Source organism: Bactrocera neohumeralis, unplaced genomic scaffold (genome assembly GCF_024586455.1).
Source record: "Bactrocera neohumeralis isolate Rockhampton unplaced genomic scaffold, APGP_CSIRO_Bneo_wtdbg2-racon-allhic-juicebox.fasta_v2 cluster10, whole genome shotgun sequence".
NCBI classification, from domain to species: domain Eukaryota; kingdom Metazoa; phylum Arthropoda; class Insecta; order Diptera; family Tephritidae; genus Bactrocera; species Bactrocera neohumeralis.
Window position 1 is genome coordinate 23,779,478 of NW_026089623.1, and position 22,079 is coordinate 23,801,556.

The 22,079-nt window shown below is 38.6% G+C and overlaps 1 protein-coding gene and 1 long non-coding RNA gene across 3 annotated transcripts in view; both read right to left on the minus strand.

Annotated features, from left to right (window-relative positions):
• LOC126765246 (MTOR-associated protein MEAK7) overlaps positions 1-22,079 on the minus strand; it is an 89,881-nt gene that overhangs the window by 32,181 nt on the left and 35,621 nt on the right. The window lies entirely within an intron of this gene.
• On the minus strand, positions 3,796-6,957 carry LOC126765488 (uncharacterized). The gene is made up of 3 exons (XR_007668456.1): positions 5,374-6,957; positions 4,987-5,307; positions 3,796-4,930 (listed from the first exon to the last, which is right to left on the minus strand). It is a non-coding gene; the product is annotated as an uncharacterized LOC126765488 (long non-coding RNA).

A 22,079-nucleotide genomic window follows, 5' to 3' on the forward strand; every position in this document is an offset into this window, starting at 1 on the left:
CACAAAGGAAAAATAGAAAATTAAAAATTAAAAGAAAAAACGAAAAAGTTAAAAAGTGCAAAAAAGTGAAGAAAAACGGGCGCGTTATAACACAAAACAAAGGCCAATAACCTCAACTCTACAAAATACATAAACGGGCGCGATATAATACAAATTAACTAACTAAAGAAACTGTGAAAAGAAATATATAAAAGAATGCTCAATAGCACATAACTAGAGTGCAGTGCAGTACTAAAAGAACAAGGAAAATACGTACATACATACATACGTATTTAAGTGACAAAAACCCCAAAACATACGTCAGAGCAAACGAGGACTAGAAGCAACGTGGGGACAGACTACAAACTCAACACGGAAAACATCAGAGAAGGAATAAAAACCAAAAAGAGAAAAACGACATAGAGAGAACACATAAGTATTGCCCAAAAACCCTTGGCGGAGGAAAAAGTGAGTCCTTTCCAATTAAATTTTTAATAAAATTATCTATGCGCATATATATGTTTAATAGGGTGTGTCATTCTGAGTCAACCTTTTTTTTTCAACTGAAAAACAAGCTAAAAACTTTCGAAAATGTGAAAAAGAAAGTCACTCAAAAGATGAGCTCTTAATATTAATATTTTCAGTATCGAAGTCGATTAAGAATCGATTCTTGACATTCAAAAAATCGATTATTTTGCGAGAAAACTCGATTCTCGAGTAGAATAGAGTTTACAATCCCTACTGGCAGCCATCGCGTGCACATATAATAACCTCCGCACAATAACCACCACAAAAAACATGATTTTTTTTCCATGTACCTGCGTATTGCTTATTTTATGTTTCCAAGCACACTGTAATTTTTCCAAATCAAAAAAAAAAATAAAAAAAATTTTCAAGTCAAGTATTATTACTTGCAAGTTTTGGTGACACCCCTTGGGTTAAAAAAGCAACAAGCAGGATCGCCTATAATAAATAAGCAAAGGCGAACAAAAAAGAAAATGCAAATACATACATATGTACACATATAAGTAAAGGTACTCAATTGTATAAAAGATACATACATATGTGCATATACATAGATACAAAAAATTTATGGGCCATCAAACTTCCCGCGCCAAATTTTATATTCCGTAATTAATATACATACACCCGCGGCCAAGCATAACTGACCACTTGATTTTTTTCACTATTTTCAATTTTTTCGTTCTTTGGGTAACTTTTTTATGGATTTAATAGAATACGGGGAATATATCGATGGGTCGAATATATTTGGTTAACTGTTGACTTTAATCTGGTCCATTTGTAAAATTAAATTAAGACAACTTTTTTTATTTGCACACAAGTCTTTGATTTCATTATTATTAATTCTTGTAATAACTTAACAAAATTTTTTGTTTCAATTGAAAATGGAATTACAACATATTCAAAAAGAATAACGGGAAATCTAATATGGCGTCGGTCCACCTCTAGCGGATATTACAACTTCGATACGAGCAGGCATTGACCCAACAAGTTTCTCCAAAGCACTGCTTGAAATTTCCTCCTCCCAAACACTTTTTAACATTTTTTTTAGTTCTGGTTTACTTTTACTTTTTTGACACAACTTATTTTTTTTCTAATATTTTATATTTGTGTAAGTTAAAGATCACTTCGTTAAAACTTAACGGAAAAATTCCATTACCGCAACAAGTACCGTTACGCTTGGCCGCGGGTGTACATATATTCATAGACATATGGTACACACATAAATCAACTGTATTAAGGAAAATTTTTGAAAAACTGTTGTTAAACTATCTGTCTCCAAACACACTACAAAAAAAAACAAAATTTTTCAAAGTCAAGTATTCTTACTTGCAAGTTCTGGTGATACCCCTTGGGCTAACAAAGCAACAAGCGGGATCGCTTTAACATAAGGGCAAAGGAAGAAGAAAAAAAACAAAAACAACATAACTGTGGATATTTATGTATGTACATACATATACATATGTATGTATATCGCGATCCAACTATTTCTCTCCTTTATTTATCTTACGTTTTCTCTCTCTCTCTTAACCCATTTACAACCAAGGAGTCAAAAAATAAGTTTATTTAAAATTTTCAGTTTTTTATTGATTTATACCATCGCAGAGATGAACAAAAAAAAAACAAAATTTTGCTGTACCCACACGAGTACAATGGTCAAAAGTGTCGCGTTCCACGCACAAAGCAGTACCACATAGCTCGCAAATCCACCTGATTCGTTAATGGCAGACTCTGCATCTAAGAGGCTTGAGGATTCTCTTTGGAAAATGTGATCCTCCAGCTGTAGAAACACTTGGAGTAACGCGCGCTTAGAATATCTTTTCAATGTGTAGTGTCGTAGGGAGTATCGCGTAATGTCACGTTGAAACACAAGCAAATCTTTGGTACTATTATTCACGTCTTTGTACAGCTTCCAAGCGTTTACCATTGTGGAGCACATCATCGAAGTAAACTGCGGCCACCACCATTTTTTGCCTCGAATCCCAATTTTGTATACATTTACGGCCTGATCATGTAGATCCACACCGCCCATACCGTGGTTGTAATTTGAAAGTAAATTTGGCTGAGGTATACTTATCTTTTTTTGTTCCAGTTTTGACCAACGCTTTACGTATTTCAACGGTTTAACCGTATCAAAATTAGTTCCCATAGTTACGACATTATTGTCATTCCACTTGACCAACAATATTTTATTATTGTGGTCGTATTTGATCTCGAAATATCCTCTTGCTTGTTTTTGGAAATATTTTTTTGGATTCAAAGGACATTTTTTAGTTCTATTTTCTCTCGTTGTTCCTACGGCTTTGAAGTTTTTCTCACGCAACATACGTAGAAGTTCATGACTTGTGAAAAAATTGTCAAAATAGATAATATAATCGCTTGGGTTATTTATGGTTTTTATTAGATCGAACACAACTTGAGATCCAAGGGGAAGATGTCTTGTATCACTATCAACATTTTTAGCACCACAGTAAGTATCAAATTGGTACAAGTACCCACAGCTACTTGTGAGCATCCAATTTTTAAATCCGAATCATACGGGCATTCCTTTGCTGAATTGTTTCGCTGAATGGTGGCCAAAATATTTTACCATTGCCTCGTCAAATGAAAGCTTTTCGTGCATAAAACCCCACCTTTGAAACTTTTCGCATAATAGACGGTGGGCGAGTTTTTGCCATTTTCTCAGACTTGTCAATTTCATTATTGTTTGTAAAATGAATGTGGCGTTTTATTTCCAAAAATCTGTTTTTAGAAATGTAATTGCTTGCAAGAGGTGATAACGTGTCTTCATCCAATTGCCAATACATAGATTCTTTTGGCATTGAATGGTATCCAGAGTAAAATAAAATGCCTAAAAAGACTTTTAGATCATCTTCGTCGAATATAAATTTATGCGAATATTTTTGAGAAGCATACAAATGAGTTTGTTCTATGATCAGTTGTACAACATCTTTATCAAACAGTGTATCAAATACCTCAACGGGACTTCTACCATCCAAATCCATTTTCATCTTATTTTCTATATACATATGTATATAGTAGTCGAATCCTTTGTCAAGTTGCATGCTTCGTTGTTCCAAATAGGGCTTACAGAACGTATTTCAGCACCCATTCTTTGTAGCTGGGCAAGCGGTATTTCATCTTCGCTGTCAAAGTTTATGCTGTTATTGAATACAGTACAAATAAGAATTCATATTTTTGGACTACTATATAATAATTGTGCACCCATTCTTTGTAGCTGGGCAAGCGGTATTTCATCTTCGCTGTCAAAGTTTATGCTACATAAACAATGTAATATTTATTTTATATTCATTTGTGGTTTTGCGCGCAATAGATGAGCATTACTTACGCCTCCTTTACACTACTCGCGAAGTTAAACGTATTTCTCAAAGCAAAACAATGTCGGAAGTAAAAAAGAAGAGACGGCAATACTGTGCGGAATACATTAAATTCGGATTCATTGAAAATCCCACAAACACATCCTCGCCTTTGTGTCTTCTATGTCTAAAAACATTTTCGAATGAAGCAATGAAGCCTTCACGACTGCAAGATCATTTGAATAAAATGCATCCAGATAAGAGAGACAAGAATGTAGCATATTTTCAAGACCTAGAGAAGAAGCTGCTAAGCAAGATGACGACGGACTTCGAGCTTCGTACAATATCTCTTTGTTAATTGCTCAAAAAGGCAAACCACATAACATCGGAGAAGAGTTAATATTGCCAGCAATAAATGAAGTAATAACTACCGTGCTTCATAAACCGGCCGCAGATATTATCCGAAAAATTCCTTTGAGTAATAATTCTGTGCAAAGACGAATTGATGAAATGGCTGAAAACATTGAAGAATCATTGTACGATCACCTGAGGTCAAGTCAATTTTTAATTCAGCTGGATGAGTCCACTTTACCAACTAATGAAGCATTGTTGTTGTCTTGCGTGAGGTTTATTAAAGATGAGAAAATATGTGAAGAACTATTATTTGTAAGAAATTTAGAGACCGATACAAAAGGCGAAACCATATTCAAAATATTGGAAAAGTTTTGCGATGAGAAAGAAATTCCTTTGAAAAATATTATTTCAGTTGCTACGGATGGCGCTCCGGCTATGACAGGGTGCCATAAAGGCTTCATAACGTACTTAAAAAATAAAATTCCAGATGTCATTGGTGTACATTGCGTTATTCATAGACAACATTTAGTTGCTAGAAACTTAAGTGAAAAACTATTTCAATCACTGCAATATGTCATCAAAGCAGTCAATAAAAACCGCAACAGCTCTTTGAATGATAGATTATGTCATCAGATGTGTTACTAACGACGAGAATTTCAACCGCTTGTTGTTTCATACTGAAGTTGGTTGGCTATCAAGAGGCAATTGTCTGACTCGATTCTACAACCTGTTTGACTCTGTTATAGAGTTCTTGGAAACTAAAGATACAGAATTTCAAGACAAGCTCATAACATCAAAGAATGATATAACTTACATGACAGACCTGTATAAATTGTTCAACGACATGAATCTCCAACTGCAAGGCGATAAACTAAATTTAATTAAAACAAAAAACGTCGTTGCTGCTTTCGCAGCCAAACTGCTTCTACACAAAAAGAATCTGAGCAGACGTGAGTTTCACAATTTTCCGAATTTATCAGTATCATGCAGTAACGACGAATTGTTTGCCTACTGCCAACATTTGGAAAACCTCCACATTGACTTCACCGAACGATACCAGGACATTTTGAACTTGGAAATACCAGACTGGGTGTTGGATCCGTTGTCAAATGTCAACACAGCAATGTCACCTCAGCTGGAAGAAGAACATATAGAATTGACAACAAACGAGGAAATAAAAATCAAGTTCAAAAATGTTTACCAAGAATTTTGGCTACAAAAACCGATCTCGCAATTGTACCCTGGATTGTGGTGAATCGTTCAACGATTCTTGATAGCATTCCCATCGTCATATTGGCGTGAACGTGGATTTAGTGCTGTGACAACACTGCTTAATAAAAATAGAAATCGTTTGCTTGTTACCGAACGTGACGACTTGCGACTGTTCTTGAGTAAATTGGAACCTGATATTAACAAAATTATTAAACAGCATCAGATTCATCCTTCACATTAGTTTTTATATATGGATCGATTATTTTAGTTTTATTTTTAATAAAATATTCTCTGTTTTAATATTATAAAGTTGTGTTTCAATAATCATTCTTATTGGCAGGTGGTACCCGTAAGAGTTAACTTGAGACCTAAGCGCCGTTGTATGTTACCTACTGCGCTTAGGTTTCAAGTTGTTGCTTATCATACTTGTTGCAGCTCTCTGATTCAAACTCCATACCGTTAGGAAAAAAAACGAACAAAGGAGAAAAGAAACGAACAAAGGAGAAAAGAAACGAACAAAACAGAGTTGCAATTGTTTTGTCGTGGCGGATTGCCATACATTTTAAATTGTTTTCAAATATAACTGGCAAAATAAAAAAAGATCGCGATAAACATTGCAAAATATGTAACCTCAATGCTGTAAAAAAATCGAGGACTTCGCTCAAGTTGCAAATGTTTGGTCGTTACTGTAAGTACTATGATATAAGAGTCATAGCTCAATTAGATGGTAGGCTTATAATTGACCAGAACAAAATTATTGTAGCAGTAAAATCTTTAATATACACAATTGTAAAACAGAAATTACAAAAACATATTATTCCAAGCGAAGCCAGGTCCTTCTCCACTTGGTCCTTCCAACGGAGTGGAGGTCTTCCTCTTCCTCTGCTTCCCCCGGCGGTTACTGCGTCGAATATTTTCAGAGCTGGAGTGTTTTCGTCCATCCGGACAACATGACCTAGCCAGCGTAGCCGCTGTCTTTTAATTCGCTGAACTATGTCGATGTCGTCGTATATCTCGTACAGCTCATCGTTCCATCGAATGCGGTATTCGCCGTGGCTAACGCGCAAAGGACCATAAATCTTTCGCAGAATTTTTCTCTCGAAAACTCGCAACGTCGACTCATCAGTTGTTGTCATCGTCCAAGACTCTGCACCATATCGCAGGACGCGAATTATGAGTGACTTATGGAGTTTGGTTTTTGTTTGTCGAGAGAAGACTTTGCTTCTCAATTGCCTACTCAGTCCGAAGTAGCACCTGTTGACAAGAGTTATCCTGCGGTGAATTTCTAGGCTGACATTGTTGGTGGTGTTTACGCTGGTTCCAAGATAGACGAAATTATCTACGACTTCAAAGTTATGACTGTCAACAGTGACGTGAGTGCCAAGTTGCGAGTGCGACGACTGTTTGTTTGATGACAGGAGATATTTCGTCTTGCCCTCGTTAACATATTGTATATTAAAAAAAAACATGTTTGTCAGAAATTTAAATAAAAAAAACAAGAAAATGTAAAAAATGAAAAGAAAAAAACTTGCAGATAAAAGAAATAAAAGCAGGAGCAACATTAGTTTCGGAAAAAAACATTGTAGGCAATCACACATTAATTGGAACATATTTAATAACATTTGAAAATAATACAGTAATAAATGATCAAACTTATGAAAATATTGAGACAAAAATTTGGAAATATTTTAAAAATACCATATCAATAATTTTTAAATTTTAGAATATATTGAAACAACTAATAAACTGTTAAAATTAGATAATATACATATTTAAGGAGAATGTAACAAGGACATCACAGTTCATTCATTTTTTTGTACTTTTCATCATTCTTTCATAACTTACATAATATTAAAATAAAAAAATTTCGCGGAATTCCCCAACCAATCGAAAATGTGCAATTGCAAGAAGTCACATATAATGCTCTTTTTGACCAAATATATAAATTAACTCAAAATAATGAATCGAGGACATTAATCTTAGGAACGCGGAAGTTAACGACAGCCTCTTAATAGCAACTTTAAAGTAGCTGGAAATATAATTGAATCTTTGCATTTTGTAATTATACATCCTCATAAATAACAAGTAAGAAAGAGCTAAGTTCAGATGCAACCGAATATTTTATACTCTTGCCCCTTGCCAGAATCAAAGCCAGGGAAATACTTAAGGCGTAAAACGGCAACCAGAGGATCGAAATCCAAGCAATTATATATATATATATATATATATATATATATATATATATATATGTGTGTGTGTATATATAACATATATATATTTATATATATAACATATATATATTTATATATATAACATATATATAATATATCGGAGTTTGAAGAAGTAGTGACCCGATTTTATCTATTTTTCTCAATAACAGATACCAAAAGACCAATCATATATAGTAATGATATTGATATCATCAGCCTTAACACCCGCGCCGTTAGTTCTGCTTTCTCCAGACTGGACAAGGAAGCAAAGAAAATGGGTCTTGCAGTGAACGAGGGCAAGACGAAATATCTAGTGTCATCAAACAAACAATCGTCGCACTCGCGACTTGGCTCTCACGTCACTGTTGTCATCGTCTGTTGTGTTTAACGTGGGATCCTACTGTCGACAGCTTGACTCCACGGTGCTCAAAAGCACAACGGATCAATACAATGCGCCGATCAGCGTCCTGAAAATTGGGTAAGCATTTTCAGTACCAATTGGCAGTGTGGCATGGACACACTAACCACCTTGGTAGGGCTCGAGGCCCATCTAAAACCTCTGCCGTACTTTGGGTCCGGCACCCGGTTGCAATGCAACTCCACATTCAACTGACAGAGTCAGTTCTTCCCGCGATTTGGGTTTTAACCACAGTCACCACGAATCTCCACAAAGGGCCAAGCCCAATAAGCAGATTGGAGTTACCTCCAAGGGCTACTGCTCCCCGTGGTACCAGGTTAAAGTCATTGGTATGACCTTGTAGCCGAAGCTACGACCAGTTGAGCTTCCACACAGCTCTGGACTGGTGGCCAGGATCTCAGTCGCCTCTTACGACAGGCATGCCTTACCGCGGGTATATTCGGTTTCCCCTCGAACCCGGAGGGGTCCCCCCGTACCCGCAGGGGGAGTCACAGTTGACAGTCATAACTTTGAAGTTGTAGATAATTTCGTCTATGTAGGAACCAGTATAAACACCACCAGGAGGATGGAGTCATATGTAGAAGTTCACTCAAGTGAGGAAAGTTCTCTGATCGCCATTCACTTGGGAATGGCCAGAAACGATTCTTTTACATATGACTCATGCAGCTCACTACTTCCGGTCTTTGACCAAGTATCCTCTGGGTAGCCTAAGAACATCACAGGGTTGTGCGCTGGGTTTAGGACCCGCCACGTAAAAAATCTTACCAATGAAAATTAGCAATCAGCCTCGGTTGAGAGACCCCCCTTTTGATGACGGTCATGGCAAACGAAATAAGGACTACGAATTGAAGGCATGCACCTGGAATGTCCGGTCCCTTAATTGGGAAGGTGCCGCTGCCCAGCTGGTTGATGTCCTCGTAAAAATAAAGGCTGACATCACCGCCGTCCAAGAAATGCGATGAACGGGGAAAGGACAGAGACGAGTAGGTCCTTGTGACATTTACTACAGTGGCCATATAAAGGAGCGCAAGTTTGGTGTAAGATTCGTGGTGGGAGAGAGACTCCGTCGCCGAGTACTATCATTCACTCCGGTGAATGAACGTCTAGCCACAATCCGCATCAAAGCGAGGTTCTTCAACATATCGCTGATTTGCGCCCACGGCCCGACGGAAGAGAAGGACGATGTGACCAAAGATGCCTTTTATGAGTGCTTGGAGCGCACTTATGAGGGCTGCCCCCGCCACGATGTCAAAATCGTGCTTGGCGACTTTAACGCCAGGGTGGGCAAAGAAGGTATCTTTGGCACTACGGTCGGTAAATCCAGCCTCAACGAGGAAACATCCCCAAATGGGTTGAGGCTTATCGACTTTGCCGGGGCCCGAAATATGGTTATCTGTAGAACTAGATTCCAGCATAAGAAGATTCATCAAGCTACCTGGCTGTCTCCGGATCGAAAAACTGCCAACCAGATCGATCATGTTGTGATAGACGGAAGACACGTTTCCAGTGTTTTAGATGTGCGTGCGCTGCGAGGTCCTAACATCGACTCCGACCACTATCTTGTTGCAGCTAAGATTCGCGAGAAGCTGCAATCACAACAGACAGCCGAACGATTTTCTACGAAAAAATGCGGCGGCTTACAGAGGGTTTCAAGACCGGAGCATACTCTTGTAGAACCCCCAAAGGTGATCTAGTCACTGATGCCCAAAGCATACTTAAATTATGGAGGGAACACCAGAAGAAAGGGAACCCGAATCCCCAATCGATGACGATGGAGCAGACGTTCCATTACCCCACCATGAAGAAGTTCGAATAGCAATTGCCCGCCTGAAGAACAACAAAGCGGCAGGGGCCGACGGATTGCCGGCCGAGCTATTCAAACACGGCGGCGAAGAACTGATAGGGAGCATGCATCAGCTTCTTTGTAAAATATGGTCGGACGAAAGCATGCCCAACGATTGGAATTTAAGTGTGCTATGCCCAATCCATAAAAAAGGAGACCCCACAATCTGCGCCAACTACCGTGGGATTAGCCTCCTCAACATCGCAATTAAGGTTCTATCGAGCGTATTGTGTGAAAGATTAAAGCCCACCGTTAACAAACTGATTGGACCTTATCAGTATGGCTTCAGACCTGGAAAATCAACAACCGACCAGATATTCATCATGCGCCAAATCTTGGAAAAGATCCGTGAAAGGAGAATCGACACACACCACCTCTTCGTCGATTTCAAAGCTGCTTTCGACAGCACGAAAAGGAGCTGCCTTTATGCCGCGATGTCTGAATTTGGTATCACCGCAAAACTAATACGGCTGTGTAAGCTGACGTTGAGCAACACCAAAAGCTCCGTCAGAATCGGGAAGGACCTCTCCGAGCCGTTTGATACCAAACGAGGTTTCAGACAAGGCGATTCCCTATCGTGCGACTTTTTCAACCTGCTTCTGGAGAAAATAGTTCGAGCCGCAGAACTAAATAGAGAAGGTACCATCTTCTATAAGAGTGTACAGCTGCGGGCGTATGCCGATGATATTGATATCATCGGCCTTAACACCCGCGCCGTTAGTTTTGCTTTCTCCAGACTGGACAAGGAAGCAAAACAAATGGGTCTGGCAGTGAACGAGGGCAAGACGAAATATCTCCTGTCATCAAACAAACAGTCGTCGCGCTCGCGATTTTGCACTCACGTCACTGTTGACAGTCATAACTTTGAAGTTGTAGATATTTTCGTCTATCTTGGAACCAGCGTAAACACCACCAACAATGTCAGCCTAGAAATCCAACGCAGGATAACTCTTGTCAACAGGTGCTACTTCGGACTGAGTAGGCAATTGAGAAGCAAAGTCTTCTCTCGACAAACAAAAACCAAACTCCATAAGTCACTCATAATTCGCGTCCTGCGATATGGTGCAGAGTCTTGGCCGATGACAACAACTGATGAGTCGACGTTGCGAGTTTTCGAGAGAAAAGTTCTGCGAAAGATTTATGGTCCTTTGTGCATTGGCCACGGCGAATATCGCATTCGATGGAACGATGAGCTGTATGAGATATATGACGACATTGACATAGCTCAGCGAATTAAAAGACAGCGGCTACGCTGGCTAGGTCATGTTGTCCGAATGGACGGAAACACTCCAGCTCTGAAAGTATTCGACGCTGTACCCGCCGGGGGAAGCAGAGGAAGAGGAAGACCTCCACTCCGTTGGAAGGACCAGGTGGAGAAGGACCTGGCTACGCTTGGAATATCCAATTGGCGCCACGTAGCAAAAAGAAGAAACGGCTGGCGCGCTGTTGTTAACTCGGCTATAATCGCGTAAGCGGTGTCTACGCCAGTAGAGTAGAAAGGAGAAGAAGTTATATTGGGACCATGTTAAGTTGTTGCCCAATTTTATCTAGTTTTGGCAAAGTCAACAGGAAGTTCGAAAATCTTTATATTATTTTCGGTAACAATGTAGCATTATTCGTGCTAAGTTTTATCCCGTTATATTAGTTGCTTCTTGAAGTGTGTACTGGAAAGTGAAAGAAGCAAATTAGCAATTTTAAATTGAGCTATATGGGAGGTAGACGTGGTTGTAGTCCAATTTCGCCAATTGTCGCACTGTAAAATAGGAAGAAGAATGCCACGAAATAAATTAATTCGAAATCGGTGGGGCGGGTACCAAGATAAAAGGTTTTACCATTTTCACACGTCGGAAGAAGTTCTTAAAATATTTGCGCTAAGCAAATTTGGTCGTTGTAGCTTCAGTGGTTTAGGAGATATGTGCGTTAAACTTATTAGAGGACCTACGGGGCCAAGCCTACCTTTTCAAAATTTTTACCCATAAGAGCCCCTTACTACTGCGATCCCCTGTTAATTTAGTGTTATTTTATGACATTTTATAGGTTTTCGGTTAATATCGTTTTATGGGCGTGGCAGTGGTCCGATTAGGCCCATCTACGAACTCGTACGCTTTTTTACTAAGGAATGCACATACCAAGCTTCATCAAGATATCTCAACTTTTACTCAAGTTACAGCCTGCACGGACGGCCGACAGTCACCCGGATTTTAACTCGCCTCGTCATCCTGATCATTTATATTTGTACACTATATCTATCTCGGTTAGTTTTAGGTGATACGTAGAACGTGAGGTGAACAAAACTATTACACACTTTGAGCAACATGTTGCTAGAGTATAAAAATGTTGAGAAAGATTATTCGATGGCGTCCAATCAATTTTGGGATCTTCTTGACTTATATTAAAAAAAAAAATCGAATGACATATGTAATAGGTGTGATATGTGATATTAGCTCGACAGTAAAAGCTAAATTTAATATATTAGGGGTTGGTAAACTGAGCCTTAGTCGCCTGCCCCAAAACACACCTACACCCATCGCTAACACGCTACACTCACCACACTCACCTCGACCTCACCACAATCCACATCAACACCACCCACACGCGAGCCCAGGATCCACACATGTAAACATATACCACACTTGGTTCCACTCCACATAAAAAGGGTCAGCATATCCACATGCCAGTTCTGAATCGTCCGCTTTTGAACTTACACGTCGCTTTTTTGGCACCGCCAAAACAAAGAGACAAATTTTATCCTCAATGGCAAAACTTTTCGACCCCGCAGGATGGCTTTCGCAAATTATGATACAAGTGAAAATCTTGATTCAAGAATTTTGGCTAGACGGAACAGGCGGGGACGAACAAGTGAAACCTCTTCGCTTAGAAAAGTGGTCCCAGTTTGCTAATAATTTGAAAAACATCTCGCAGATACAAATTCCACGGTAAGTAAACTAATCCTCCGAATACAAAGTGGAACTACACGGCTTCTGCGATTCCTCTGAAAAGGCATATTGTGTCACTATATATGTGCGCACCCAAAGCGACACCACAACCACAAGCCACCTCCTAGCGGCAAAAACAAAAGTCGGACCTCTAAAAACGTCTACCACGACTTGAACGCTACTACTTAGCAAAGCTGGTTTCCATGGTGCAGACCCTCTTGAACATGGCAAAATACAAATTATATCTATGGTCCGATTCCGAAATCATTCTAGCCTGGTTAGAAAAGTCACCACACTCGTGGAAAACATACATATATTTCTAATCGAACCTCTCAAATCCTTGACCTAGTAGGAGCAGCCACATGGCGACACGTAGCCAGTGCCGACAATCCTGCTGATCTAGGTACAAGAGGGTGCAAGCCCCTGGATCTTGCCACCACCACGCTCTGTTGGAATGGCCCCCGATGGTTAACCGAATCCACAGATTCTTGGCCACCATCGGCAATGCGCAACATGATTGCCCCAGAAAGTCGAAAATTCGACACCTATCATACAATATTGGATGATAATGAAATCCTTGAACGATTTTCATCGTACCCCCAAGCCCTCAGTGTAGTCGCATATATGCTCAACTTCATCACTCTTAGTTCTAAACCCATTTCTAGACACGAAAAGTCTACTTCGTGTCAATGGTCGGCTTGCTAATTCAAGCTGATTTACAACGAACGCCACCCCATAATAATATCTGAGAAGTCTCCATTTGCCACATTATTCCTGAATTACATCCATATTATTACGCCAAGAGTATTATATTACCCGTCTTAAGCCCCAAATCAAGAAGTGCATATTCCTGTGCAAGATCGGCATTATGCACCAGCAGAAACGCACGCTGCAATTTCGCTCTGCTTTTCACCACCACCGGTGTCGATTTTGCCGGGCCTTTTCAGATAAAGGCGTCCATGCTAAGATCTCCCACTTTCATGAAAGGCTAAGTGGCTGTATTTGTATGTTTCACAACAAAGGCAGTACACCTTAAGCTATGTACTAATCTGACGACGGAGAATTTTCTCGCGGCATTTGCTCGCTTCGTCGCTCGACGTGGCTTCCAAAATCTTGAGCGACAATGGCAAAACATTCATAGCAGCCCAACGAGCCACAGAAAAACAGTTTGTGGATTTCTTTCTTTCCTGATATCATACAAAAGTACGCCCCCCAAGGTATCTGTACAGATGAGCATCCTCCCCAAGGCATCCACACACACACCACACGATCACACCACATCAACTTCACAACATTGACACGCACCTTCATCATACCCACGTCACAAACCACCAAAGCTTACATTCCACCCTACACACCAACCAACCACATCACACCAGCTGATTCCACACACAAGAGAAAAGAAAAGGGGACCAAAAGGACAACTGCAACTCACTTCGCTTTCGACTTTAACCGCGACTTGCACGCGTGGGCAAATACCTCGAACGAGCGTTTTCTTCAATATCCAGTTTTTCGCAAGTTAAATCCCCAGTTTTTTCGGCAATCCATATCCAGTTTCTCGGCAGTTAAATCTCCAGTTCTTCATCCAGTTTCTTCGGCAGTTAAATCTACAGTTTTCCGGCAATTAATATCCAGTTTTTTCGGCAGTTAAATCTACAGTTTTTTCGGCAATCAATATCAAGTTCTTCGGCAGTTAAATCTCCAGCACTTCATCCAGTTTCTTCGGCAGTTAAATCTACAGTTTTCCGGCAATTAATATCCAGTTTCTCGGCAGTTAAATCGCCAGGTTTTTCGGCAATCAATATCAAGTTCTTCGGCAGTTAAATCTCCAGTTCTTCATCCAGTTTCTTCGGCAGTTAATCTCCAGGTTTTCGGCAGTGCATAGTGTTATAAGCATTTTTCTTACTCATTACTTTTTATAACGTTAACATTCAAATTGTGAAGATCCTGATAAAATACCTACAATATACCTATACACGCGTATACCCATTTTAAAACCAATTCGTCAATTCGCCAATTTCATTTTGTTTGTTTTTACAAAACAGTGAGAAAATAGAAAAGCATTTGCAGTGCACAGTAAAAACGGTGAGTTAGTGAAAAATACAGTATCAATTGGCAATTTATACCCCCAAGCACTCCTCATATGTGTGGTTTATGGGAATCAGCTGTAAAGAGCTTCAAATCTCATTTAAAGAAGCTAGCCGGCAGCTACAAACTTAATTATGAACAACATTATTAGCTAAAATCGAAACCGTTCTCAACTCACGGCACCCTCGCAAGATCCCTCCGACTTCACAGCCCTAACTCCAATTTAACTAATTTTCTAAAAGGAGCACCCATTCTGGCCACACCTGAGCCAGGCGTTGAGTCGCTATCCTTATTAAATAGATGGGAAAGAATTCAAATTCTCCATCATAATATCAGCAGCCGATGGAAAGAAGACTATATTGCAATTGCAAATATGCAAGACCATTTGCACGATTGTGAATTGCCCTAATATAAAGACCTCCACAAGAGGTACCGATGGAAAAGTACAGAAAATGCGCCAGAAGTTGGAGATTGGGTCCTGAATCATGACGATTGTCTGCCACCTACCGAATGGCGGCTGGGCCGCATAGAGAAGCTTTACCCAGGCTCCGACGGTCATATTCGCGTAGCCGATCTACGTACGTAATACGGAAAGCTAACAAAACCGCTCGTCAAACTATGCTTCTTACGTGGTCGATTAACTTAACGACCCACTCATGCCGCATAACGTGTCAGCAATGTTCATATGCCCATATTTAACAAAATTCTAATTCAAAGAACACTCTTCCATACAGATCAATATGGATGCAGACATGCCATGCTCGACACCAACCACTCGTTCGGATGTCAATGTGCCACGCCAAACGGCTGCCCCAGTTGCAGCGCCCCGAACCACCACACCAACGGCTCCTCGTAGTGAAACGGTAGCATTGCGTCAACACCCACACTAGTAGCATACCCATAGCGCCTTCGATGCCCTATATATCGTCGACCCCACCGCTTGCCACAATGCGCCATCTTTAAGGGATGCCACCTCAGCAACGCCAGCTGCTCGTCCAAGCGCACAGCCATTGTCTTAATTGCCTGACGCCTACCCACCACACACAGGATTGTACCTCGGTTAACCTGTGCCAGATTACTATGCGACCGCATCACACCATGTTGCACCGAACCACTAGGAACGACATCAGTCAACATCCTGCCGGCCGCAACCGCGGCGCAGTACAACGACCGCCATAAAGCCAGGATGCACGGTCCCGTCGAACAATAGGGTGCACGAATTGCAGAATTTTCCACTTGGTGCAACGGCACAACAAACACACGCAGAAAATTATTTACAAATATGTCAGATCAAAACCCATGTTTATTTTCGTGCAATGACACGTAAAAATATAATTGCAACCCTGTTTTAGCTGTAATTTTACATAAAGACATATTACGTCGTTAAATTGTTGGCGAAGGTAAGTTTAAAATAGATTTTATACTTTCTACTTAAATTATACAGATTTGTTTCAGTTTTTTGTTAAGAACTGATACAGAATGTGTGCCAATTCATAATAGTCATGCACAACAGTCATTCTCAATAAATCACTACATTCTGTAATGGGTGCTCTCTTGGCCTTGCATATTTCGGTATAGGATTTTTGCATTCTTACAAGAGCAAGAGAATCCTCATATTGAGTTGTTGTTATTAGGGATATGAGGCTTAGGCCAAAGTCTTGACCAAGTCCATTCTAATTCAGCTCTAAACCACAATAATTTAAAAAAAAAAACTTGTCCATTTAGTTTTGGTCATAAGGTGGGATACTTCAAGCAAAGTTTAATCTCGTTATATTGATACATATGTGTACAAAAAGTGAAATAACCAAATGGAATTTAAAACTGTGTTATACGATATGTGGTTGTAATCTGATTTCGTTCATTTTTGCACAGTAAGATAAAACTAACAGTAAAATGACATACACCAAATTTGTCACTCTGTGTCACGCCCATTTTCCCTTTTTGACTCGGGCTCCTATAAAGCCCTCGCCCAACTCGGGTGTAAAGTCTTGTTTCTGGCGTATTTAGTTATTAATTTATCGCACTTTATGGAGAGGGCCGAGTTTATCATTCGATTTCATTTCATTTTTACACTGTGTGTAGTAGTATTCATGGAATTAGTTCGGAGAGAATTTGGTTTTGGAGATATCTACATTAAACCTTTTAGAGAGCGCAGCCACGCTCATTTTTTTGTTTTAATTTTTAGCCTACAGGTGCCACTTGCCAAAGCGAACCGCTGTGTCATATAACAGATCTATACCTTATTTAAGTGCTTAATTAAGACATTTTATAAGTTTTCGGTTAATGATGTTTTGTGGGCGTGCCTGTGGTTCAGTTACACCCATCGACGAACGCATCCCTAAAAAATCCTCATTTTTTATTTTTATAAGTAAAAAGTAAACATATAAGAATAGAAGGATGAGTGCATTGGGAGGCTGTTGGTTGCCTCTCAATGCACCTGATAGCAGTTAGTGTAGAGAATGAAGTGTAATGACAGACTGTATCAACATGTACTTATGCTGCTAAGAGAAATAATCACTTCTCTCCCAAAGTAATAAAGAAACAAATACAAGTACTAAACATCGGTGCGAGCATCAAACGTCAATAACTTTGCTGGATTAGAGGCTGTGAGTAATAAGCAAGATGAATGTGATGAAACAATTTTCACAACAGCCGATTCTACGCAACGGAATTGACCCGAATTTTGTCCGGCCAAGGGCTGTTATTACAGAAATCTAACCCGATAAATAATATAAATATCGGTAAGTCTTAGTTTAAACTTGTTGTCACTGGAACAATGCTTGCAGCAGTTGCTCCGTATCCGCCTGACTCGTGCTGGCATTGAGTCCAACCCGAACCCGGAGGAATTCTTCTGCTGCGTTTGCGCCAAAAGGCTCCATCTAAACTTCGCCTCGTTCAGGCGCCTAGGCGACTTTAATGCGCACCACGATCTTGGATCATTCTTGCCTGTCAAATGATCGTAGGGGAATGGAGCTGACGGAACAGGTAGATGATTCGACGTTCCACACAATGAATGACGAAGCCAGAACAGAACCACCAAAATTAAGGCAACCTGTAATAGCTCGCCCGATATTACGATGGATAAAGCACCACCGGTATGAGTAAGCTTTGGACTACTGTCAAGGCTGTCTAATCCGAAGAGATATGATGACCGACTTGAAAGACAGAGCCAAATGATGCGTTACCCGACGGCTGCGCAAAATTCCAAAAGACTGCGCACCACTTACTTTCACCGGTGAGGAGGTTGAGTGTCATCTCAAGCCGAAATTTTTCAAATCCATTAGCCTTGAAGGAATCAACATGCTGATGCTAATGCATCTAGGCTCGACGAGAGTAAGCTACCTCACCAAGAAAGAGTGGTCCCACTACTGAAAACTGGAAACCCGCCAACAAGTCAAACAGCGAGTCCTATCGTCCGATAACTCTCTTCTCTCCAGCAGTGAAGAAACTTGAGGCCTTGCTAGTCCCAACCTTCACATCACGATCTTATTTCAAAATTATAGGCTATGATCTAATAAGGCGATCATCCTGATGGCAAAGCTCATGAAGGAACAGCCATCTTAATAAAGCAATAAATAAAATATAAAATTGAAAGCGGAAAATTAAGCCCCCAACTTGAAGCGACATGCATCAAAGTTAAATGCGGTTCTTACAATATACATAGTACTTTGTGCAATATATTTTCTGGCACGATTTAGTATAAAAAAACTAATGCCAAGCTATATACAGTTACTCACAAAAATGAGTATACACAGGAGTTCGTAAAATAAATACACATACTATTGAAAATTTAGTGGATAAATATGAATTTTTTTGATGCAAATTTGGAAATAGAAATCTTAGTAACTATAATTTTGCATGAAATAACTTTTTTCTTTAAAATTAACCAAATACTTAATCAAAAAACTAAATGTATTGATAAAATTGGGTCACAAAATTGAGTATACATTTGCATTTTATATGTGGCATCTCTAGTTATTTTTTTACAGTTATGTGATCATGCTCGTATTTAAATACGTTTCAAAGTTTTTGTATTGTATTATCGTTAGATACGCAATTTATTGTATTTTGTGCATTCTTTTCGCCATGGCTGGTACTAGGAAGGAGACAACCATTGAAATAAGGGAATTAGTGATAAAATTGTGCTGTGAAGGTAAATCGTACAGACAAATTGGTCAAATTATTGGTAGACCTCATTGCACAGTCCAAAAAAGTATAAATAAATGGAGATACGAAGAAACATTGCGAAATTCCGGTGGGAGAGGCAGAAAAAAAATTTTGACTGATGTTGATGAGCGTAATATTGTACGTAAAGTGGAATTAAACCTAAAGATAAGTGTTCCCAAATTAACGGTTGAAGTGTCAAAAACAATAAATAAAGAAATATCAACTGAAACAGTTCGTTGTGTTCTTCGAAAAAATAATTTACATGGTCGGATAGCACGTAAAAAGCCATTTATCTCTATCGTAAATAAGAAAAAAAGGCTTGAATTTGCTAAAGCTCATGTTGATAAGCCTTTAAGTTTCTGAGAACGCGTAATGTTCACTGACGAAACAAAAATTAACATTTGGGGATCTGATGGACGACGAATTGTATGGAGAAAGCCAAACACGGAGCTAAGAAGTAAAAATTTAGTTGGGACAGTGAAACATGGCGGTGGTTCAGTTATGCTGTGGGGGTCTATGGGAGCTAATGGAGTGGGCACCATTCAATTTATTGAATGCAACATGACCAAGGAGATTTATTTGAATATCCTGAAGTCAAATTTACGTGCAAGCATGGAGAAAATAAAGCTTCCGTCAGTGTTTTGGTTCCAACAAGACAACGATCCAAAACACACAGCGATGATAGTTAAAGAATGGTTGCTTTATAACGCTCCAAAACAGCTTAAGACTCCCCCACAATCTCCTGATATGAACCCCATAGAGCATTGGCTAAATGAGTAGCGACGTCGCATCACATCTGCATCAATTCACCACACCGAATCAACCATGCACCTCATCACGCGAGAGAAAACCACACATTAACACACATACACGCACATGCACCCAAACGCGATGACATTCCACATTCTAAGTAGAACAAAAGGAAAAGAGAAAGGATCTCGCGCACCTTTTGTCGATACGACGTCGATCAAGTAACAGCTCCGCTTTCGCAGCATCCCGGTTCCGATCCGCTTATCCGAGTGTATATATCTAATATATATTTAACTTAATACCTACGGGTTCCAATATATAATTGATCAGTTTATATTCATATAACATAATTTAACATTGTTAAACTATCCAATACTTCAGCTCAGTTAAACCCATTTTATTATAATAATTGTGAAGTGAATTTCGCAGAAAATAAAAATTTGTAACGATCTTTGAAATTGGTGCATTTTCTATTAACGAAACGTGTGAGTGGCCTAAAAGGTGAGTTTAATATACATGGTCCTTCGAGCCATAAAGAAAGGCACTGTGGCTAAACAAAGTCAATAAAATTAAAATTTGAAAACAAAAATTAATAAAAATCTTAACGTGAGAAAAAGTGCAGCTATAAAAAACGAAAAGGTAATAAATAACAAGTGACAAAACCAATTAAAAAAGCAAACAACAAAGAACATATATGCCAAAAACCGGTTTTGGCTAGCAGCAAGTGCAGTGACCAAACAAAAGAAAATATAGTATTTTACATACATATACACACACATATATATAATATACTGTGCTACAAAAGTGCATATATAAAAAAGACAAAAATATTAAACAAATAAACAAAAGTGCAGTGCAAAAAGCATAAAAATACGTATATTTAATTAAAAAATAAAAAAATTATAAACATAAATTACTACATCTAGGCCAACACATATAAAACAAACCAAATAAAATAAAAATGTACGGATAATTTTCTTTTGTGAAAACATAAATAAATAAAATAAAGAAACAATATTTTACAAAAATTTTTAAGAGTTATCCAGTGCGAATAGTTCACATATAAAACAACAAAAATGTATAAAAAAAAACAAGTAGAATACAGTGCTGTGAAAAAAAAAAAAATATATATATAAATAGAATAATAATAATAATATATATATATAAATAAAAATGAATTGTTGTTCGTTAGTCTGATTAAAACTCGAGAACAGCTGGGCCGATTGAGCTGACTTTGGTTTTAAAATGTTTGTCGTAGTCCAGGGTAGGTCTAAACGGTGAGCAAATAAGGAAAAATTACGAGTAAGATAGAGTAAAACGACAATTCCATTTTCCCATATAAAAGTTGACCACTTACTTGCTGTCAAACTTTTGACGGTATTTGTACTCTCAGTTCCACTCGAATTGAAGAACGCATTAAAACAAGACTTTTGAATTGACAACATAATATCGACTTTGCTCATAACATCGTGTATTTAAATTTCAATTTCAAATTTCAAAATATATAAATATAATTAATGCGTTGACATGTTTGATGGTACCAACCTTACAGTGTTACCAACTCTCAAAAATACTTTTATTATAATAACGGGGCATCTCTGCCTGTGCAGACTCCACATTGCTCATTGCTTACTAGATATAGAATACTACATAGTTTGCCATATATGGTAAGCTAGAAGCTGTCTCTTCAGCAGTTTAACAGCGCAGTTTTCATTTATATGAAAATTTCGAAGAGGCAACATATTCCATTTCCACATATGCCGACGGCATTTTAATTTCGGTAATATGAAAATTAGAAGAGCAAGTTAAGACGGTTGTGTTATATTATAAAAATAAAGTACATTTTCAAAATAACATTTAATATTTAGTTTAATATTGTTAATTTATAGAAATATTATGGAAATTGGGTTGGGAAGTCTTAAATTTAATAAACTTATACAAGCATAAATCAAAATATCATTTCTCATTTTAAATTTATTATTTTAATTGGTATATGAAAGTTATGCCACAATTATTATATAGTAGTCCAAAAATACAAATTCTTATTTTTCCCAGAAATACATTTGTAAAAAAAGAATCTTTATCCTTTGTTATTATCTTATTTTTTCCAAAAATACATTTGTAAACAAAAGGATATTTATCCTTTTTTTATGTTCCACACAAAAGATTTAAGGAGTTCAGGAGCTCAAAACGTACCCTACATCAGCTACCTACCCGACGGCATTTCGCAAATGAAAAAATAAATTTTTCAAGAGCTCAAAGCATACGCTACATCATCTCGAA